Source organism: Dioscorea cayenensis, unplaced genomic scaffold (genome assembly GCF_009730915.1).
Source record: "Dioscorea cayenensis subsp. rotundata cultivar TDr96_F1 unplaced genomic scaffold, TDr96_F1_v2_PseudoChromosome.rev07_lg8_w22 25.fasta BLBR01001668.1, whole genome shotgun sequence".
NCBI lineage: Eukaryota > Viridiplantae > Streptophyta > Magnoliopsida > Dioscoreales > Dioscoreaceae > Dioscorea > Dioscorea cayenensis.
The window spans coordinates 15,159-22,737 of record NW_024088059.1 but is presented as its reverse complement, the minus strand read 5'-3'; positions in this window follow the sequence as shown (position 1 = coordinate 22,737).

Genomic DNA, 7,579 nt, shown 5'->3' with positions numbered 1-7,579 from the left:
CTTAAAGTAGAGGATATGGAACATGAAGTGCAATGGCAGCCTCATTTTCATGCTCATCTTGTTGACAAATTGATGGAGAATGAAAAAAATGTGGTCATCATTTTTGTTGAAAGGAATTTATTTTGATTACTGTACTTGTAAACACTCTTGTGCTATATGGTCCCTCAGGAAATACTTAGATTGATTCATGCTTATAAGCGTTTGGTGAATAAAGAAAATATCGGTTTGAGAATTGGTTGAGTGTTACTTAAATTGTTGTAATTCAAGTTCTAATTGGGGAATAGAGATTTTTTTTACCCGAAATTGGAGAAATTCTGTGGTTTTCCTTATCTTGACTTGGATGACTAATGCATATGATGGTTCTTTTATCCAGGTAATTGTTGTTGATAACTTTTTTACTGGGTCAAAGGACAACCTCAGGAAATGGATTGGTCATCCAAGATTTGAACTCATTCGCCATGGTATATCTCTTATCTTTGTGACTTTATCATTTGTTTGAGTTATGGATATGGAGAACTTCACAGTTGAAGCATATTTTCAGAGTCTTTACATTGATTTCTGATCACAATTACGCATGTTCTTTGGCATCTTTGTAGATGTCACGGAGCCACTGCTTGTTGAAGTGAAAAAAGAAATATATTCAAATATCACAAAGAAAACAAGTTAATGACTCGACAAGGCGAATGAGTCATGAATTGGTAATTTTAAATGAAATGACAAATGAAACTTTAAAATTCTAGGATATAAGGAAATCATAGGCTTAAAAAGTTTCACAAGACAAAGTTATAAGGGCTCTACAAGCATGAAATGTCAAAGTCCTCAAAATGCAAAAATTAAAAGAGATCAGGTTCAAGATCACAACTTGAGGTCCAATCCAAGACTAAGCATGCTAAAGCTATAACACAAAATGTCACACCTTGATGAAGTGCAAGTTAAAGCTCAAAGCATGGGAGAATCAAGAAAAAAAATCAAATCAATGATGAATGAACTCAGTCGTCTTAAGATACTCGAAGTCAAGACTCAAAGATTTTCACAAGTCAAGAACTAAAAGAAAAAACAAATGGTTCGACAATTGAATTCAGTAGTCTCATGACATCAAAAGTCAAAAAGTTAAACAGTTTTACAAGTCAAAACATGAAGTGAGCTTCATAAGCATGAAAGCCGAAGTTTTTCAAAAGCAGAATTATGTAAAAATCAAATTTGTGATTCATCAACATAGAGAATCCACAACTTGAAAAATCCAATCAGATCTAAGATGCAAGCTCAAATACCTAAGATAAAATCAAATGTTCAAAATGCAAATTCAAATGTCCAAGATAAACTCAAATACCCAAGATGCAAGTGAGCTCAACAACCTCAAAGATAAAGTGTTGAAGAGTTCACAAATGAAAAAAAATCAAGTTCCAAATCAAATAAAAAAATGAAAAAAAAAATGCAAATTAAAAATGTCCAAGATATTAAGTTCCAAATGAATTAACAAATGAGCTCCACAACCTCAAGGAAAAAGCGTTGAAGAGTTCACAACTTGTAAAAAAGCTTCACAAGCATGAATGCTGAAGCTTGTGAAATTCAAATCAAGTTCCAAATTAATAATAAAATAAAAAACAAATTCAAATGTCCAAGATACCAAGTTTCAAATGAATCAAAAAAATGAGCTCAACAACCTCAAGGATAAAGCGTTAAAGAGGTCACAAGTAGTAAAAAAGCTTCACAAGCATGAAAGCCGAAGCTTATGAAAATTCAAATCAAGTTCCAAATAAAAAAATATGCAACACCAAATCTCCAAGTTTTAAACAAATCAACAAATGAGCTCAATGATTTCAAGGTTAAATTGTTGAAGAGTTCACAAGTTGCAAAAAGTTTTAAAAGCCTGAAAGCTGAAGCTTATAAAAGTTAAATCAAGTTCTAAATCAAGTCCAAGATGTAAATTCAAAACACAAGTTCACAAGTTTCTAAATCATGTTCAAGATGCATACTTCAACCGTTGACGAAGACCAAAAGCCAACAAAAGTTAAATCATGCTTTTCGGCGAAATAGTCGGAAGGAGATAAAAGGCTACAATAATTGTTGCGTCAAGATGATTAAATTTCAATCTTCTTGTACTTTCAATGAATTCTATAAACTCATGTTTATTGAAATGAATAAAATTTATTTGTCATAATTTTTTTCCTTGTTTATAATTATTTTCTTAATCGGAGGTTCCTGTGACAATGTCCAGGGTAATTAATAATAGGGGCTTGCCCTTAATGGAATTCATGAACTTACAATCCCTTGAAGTCTACAAAATATTAAAATTTGATTTGTGCTCTGTCATTTTTATCTGGTCAACCCTATTAAAAGCCGGGTGAAATAAAAGGAGCTCACAAAGTCTGACACTACCAGTGGGACCTGACTTCTCCTCCCATCTTTGAAAGTAAGTGTGCAAAGGATGTTGATAAACAATGCCAATGCTTCATATCTTATCACTATTTTATTAGAAAGGAGGCACGAAGTAAAGTTGCTTTAATCAAATTTTGATGATGTCGGATTTTATCAACGTCATGCTGAGTTTGCCACCATCACCGCCAAGCTCACATACAGGCTTGGTAAAAAAAATCCATGATTAGTGAGCTTCAGTTCTAGTCAATAAGTAGATCAAGAGGGGCAAGTCACCATGTCTCATTAAAATTGAAAACTGAGATATGATAGCAAAAAAGTTTGTATTAGAGAAAACTATAGAGAAAACGAATTTGTTTCTGAAGTCATGGACCTTTGTCTTTGATTGACTTGTTGCATAAAGGGGGCAAGTCCATAAGAAGTTGCAGAGGGAACAAGCTTCCATACCTGCAGCTCTTGCCAAAGTTTCAATAAAATTTATGAAAAACAAAGAAAATAGATGAATAGATGCTTGGCTCTAAAGTACATATTGTATAGGTGATAACCAAAATGGTCAAATAACCACTTGAGCCAAAATGTCATCTCACTTGCTTTAAAAAAATCAAAAATCAAAATCAAAATCAAAATCAAAATAAAAAATAAAAATAAAATGATGATAATAAAAAAAATTAAAAAAAAAATAAAATCATATCTCACTCCTTCATGAGGGCAAAAAAAAAATCATTTCAAAACTTATCAACTCCATCATTGAGGATAAGTGGAAGAAGTGCCAGGCTTGATTACATTTTATCTCAAAAAAAAAAATCTCACTTTTAAGCTTTTCGTCAAGTGGAAGAAGTCTCAAGTTTAAATATTATGGTGGATGTTGTAATGATAATATTTGTGTATCCAACCATTCATTCTTTAACTCCCGGGTTACGAGATCATCTAGTCCAGTTCAATTGCTAGAGGGGTAGTTTTCTCTACAAGGTGTAGCACCAATGACATTGAGGTTTTCAAATTCCTGTAAAGATCTTGTTGATGTAGCTAAAATAAAAATAGATGAACTTCGTGATGAGGTGCAGATGTGGGAATGACATGCTCAAAAACTAACGGTTGATATTGAAATAAAAAGAAATTAAAAAAATCAAAAAAATCAAAGTCCAAAAAAAAAAGAAAAGAAAAGGATTTTGCATGATGGAGCAATGCTCTCAAGGCAAATATCACCCACCATGCAATGCATAATGGCTCCCATCTTTTCATGTATAGAGGATTCTTCTATGAGTTTTTTATGCTCAAAGTTTGGCATGCTATTTTATATTTTTCTTTTAACCTGGGTGTGCAAGTATGCCTTCCTATATGGTAAAACCTTCCTATCTCTCTTGTTGGTGAACCATTGAGTTAGAAATTTTAGGGCAGATGAAGTTAAAGAAAACTCTAGAAATGGTGATACCTACTTCACCTATAGCTTCTGATGGACAACAAGCCGGTGCAACAAAAAACATACATAAAGGTATTGCCAATAGTAAACCTTCGACATCTAGTATACAAGACAAGTCATTTTCTTCACCACCACCTGCCATGCAATGTTTCCCTAGCATAGAGAATGTCGCTCACAATTGGAAACCTGACATGATCAACACTACAGGTTGGTGATGGGCCACTCATTTCGCGCGCACGTGCCACATCATGGGGAAGTAGTTACAGCAATGTATTCAAACCAAAAAATGGCAAAGGAAAAGATTAACAGACGACTGGGTATGCAAACATTTGTTATGCTTGGTGATCTATCAGCAAAGCAGTTAAATAGCTCATATCTACAACCTAATGGTGTGGCGGCAATGGAGGCTCTACCATGACTTTCATGAGGTTGGACTCTTACTTTGGGGTTCTCACATTGCTGTTTTGATATATACGGAGCTACTTGGTCCTGATCAAACATTCAAGCGACCATGCATCCATAAGTTCGGTTTAGGTAGCTATGGATTTGAGAAGTTTTACAAGAAGACTGCAGTCTGATGGAATGCAACCTTGGACCAATAAATTTGTGCCTTATATAGTTTGTGACATATTCTTTTACATGAAATCTTGTGGACGCCAAGAAAGGAGGATCCCATGTTGTTGGTGAGAAGAATCTTCAATTTTTTTTTAAAAAAAGGAAACTTATGTATGTTAAAGTGTTGAAAGCTGGAAGTTTCTTTGATGGTGTTGCTCCAATCAAGGTCTTCATCGGGCGACCAAATTATCTTTGATTGTCCTGAAATTTCTTTCAAATCATAAAGACATGTTTAGTCTTCAATCAGAATGGTTGAAATTTGATTTGAAGTCTACATGATTTATAGAAGAGAGTAGAGTAAGGCTATGGATCATGATCCAGAATTCAGTTTCTCTGTGCTCAATGTTAATCAACGTGTTAATTTGACCATGCTACGGATTCGGATCAATCGGAAATTTTTTATGAAGATGCCAAACCTGACGATGTTTAATGTGAATGGTTATGATCAAGCCTCAAGTCCACTAATTGTCAGAATAAAATTGCAAATCATGTATGGAATTCATTGATGATTCACACCATATTTAAATTCTAGCTTAAGATCAGACAATCAAAAGAGCTTCAATTCAATTCTTCTGAAATTTTTTCTACATAATCAAGGTGTTTTGATCTTCAATATGAAGAGTAACGATTGAATTATAAGATCATATGACTATCATAGAAAAATTTGGCATTTCAGAGGCAGAATCTGCCTAAATTCATGCCCAACTTTCTCGTCAACAAGTCAAGAATCACCATACCAATTCATATTCTATGATCGTTTCTAGGGTCCATATCTCTAACATGAATGATGGAGATTGGATTTTGAGCTCATTTGATCATCATAAAATTTTGAGTTCAAAGTCCATGTCTATCTAGTTCCCTGTCCGCCTATGGTGCTATTAAGTTGATGAACGGCTTATTAAATCATTCCAAATTTGGCTGAAAACGTTTACAAATACAAGGCCCTCATTCCAAAAAAAGAAAAAAAAAGATGGTGAGTTATCCATAAAGAAAGTCAAAGTTGACGAGAAGGTCTTCAAGTGATGATGATAAGTGTGAATCGTCACCCCTCCGAGTGCTTCATTTTTTTCTAAGACAATAGCCAAGGATTTGTCTACTTCTTCTATTGAAGTAATTGACTTTAATAAGTACAAATTTGAGTTGATATATGTCTTCTTTTTCCTGAGCTTTCAACATCTCTCTTTGGGCTTACAAATCTTGTAGCTTCTTTTGTGTATGTGCAAGCCTCATCTTAGCCCTGTCGATACTTTGAGTTGTTACCATGATGGCTGATTTTTTTTTTCTTCAATGCCCCTTGCACTAGCTATCAATTTATTCTTCTCTTCCATGTGGGGATTATTCTCTTCTTTATCCCTCATGTCTTGAACAAGCTTTGCAATGTCAAGCACTTCAAATACCTTGTCCCTTGTGGGCGAAATATTAACCCCAAGTAACATCATAATTTTATGAAGTTTGATGATTTCTTCTCTTAAGTATTCATGTTCATGAGGCTGTGATGATTTCACCTTGTCAATAAAATTATTTAAAAAACAGCTTGTAAGACATGATTTTTGTCACTAGATTGGGGATGAGATGAGTTCATAGATGTAGTTCTTGTGGCACAATGTTCCCCATGTTTGAAAGAACATTTTGAAGGAGGATCATCATCGGTGAAAGTAGCCTTTGGAGTTGAATCTTATGGAATGGATTGAACAAAAGGGATAGCTTCTACTTGAGGGCTCTCCACTGGAGGGTTGACATCAAGGAGGGGTGTGTAGTTATCATTATCATGTGCAAAATCCGAGTATAGGGAGTAATGCTCATAAGGAATTGCCTTTGAAGAAAAAAGTTTTATGAGAATCTAAAATAGAGAAGTGAACTTAATTTAAAAAAAAAAGTCATCATAAAATAAATAAATGAATAAATGAACAAATAAATATGAACTTGTAGGTTCTAAACTTGGGTTTTCAGATGCTGACTTGTTCTTTCTCACTCTTATTCAGATCAGGAACTAACAAAAAGATTGAATTAAATAAATAAGTAAATAAATAATATACAGAAAAAGAAGAAGAAGGGGAAAATAAAGAAAGCAATAAAGATGTACTATAAATGCCTTGACTCCGTCGAGAAAGAGACACCCCATTTTCTCTGAGAGGGATTGTCTTGTTCATTGAGACGGTCATACATGGTCGTTAAGGTTGGGTGTAAATGGGTTGACCACTGCTATGCATAAGTTTAAAGGCTGCTCTGCACGCTCTCAAGATGGGATGTAGAACTTTGATCCTGACTTTCTTCGAGCAAAGTGGTGTTAATAACCCACCAAGAGGCTAATATCTTGAGGATGCTTCGACACTTGAATGTCTTTTGGAAACCCTTGGTCATAACCAAATTGTCCAGCAAACCTATGTCGATTGTACTGTTGGGCGAAGATATCCTTGTTGACATGTAGAGGAAGTATACTCTGATGGAGGACCATAAAGTACCCTGATTGAATTGTGTTGAGCATACCTTTGTTGCTGGGTTCTTTTAAAGTCTTCATACCAACCTTCAATCTTGAATTCACCACAAATAAATGGGCGCCATTTGAGACATCATTCATTTCTTAACATATTCCGAGCTCTTCTACGACTGAAAGTGCCTGCTCCTACACACGTTATGAAGGCCATGCTAGGAAATTCTCACAATCCATCAATATTTCTGAGGCTGTCACTTGGTGCCGACAGATGAGAGTAGGTTCTTAGATTGTGGGATTCGATCCAACCATAAAAGTAATACATGGGAAAGGAACAGAAGTGTTGGATGACCCTTTACGATGTGGAGCTATGATATCTAGGTTGGTATAGATACACGCCAACACAACTGGGGCTATGATAGCCTTGCCCCTTTGGCTAGTTTAGCTGCCATTACAAATACTTCAGGACAAATGAAAGAACTTCTACAAGGCAGGACGAAACGAGAAAGCCATATGCACAGGAAGGCAGCCAGCCTTCACTCTTCTGAGGCTTGAGAAGCATGATGAGCATCATCATCTACTGCAAGTTTCATTTTCCCATGTTGATCCCTGAAGAAAAAATTTGCCCATTGAACATGAGAAACTTTGCCTGCAAGAAGTGGTGTCACTGATGCTTTCGTAGATGTTGAACATGTCTTTCAAAATAAAGGGATATACCTCTTTGGAATAGACCATTG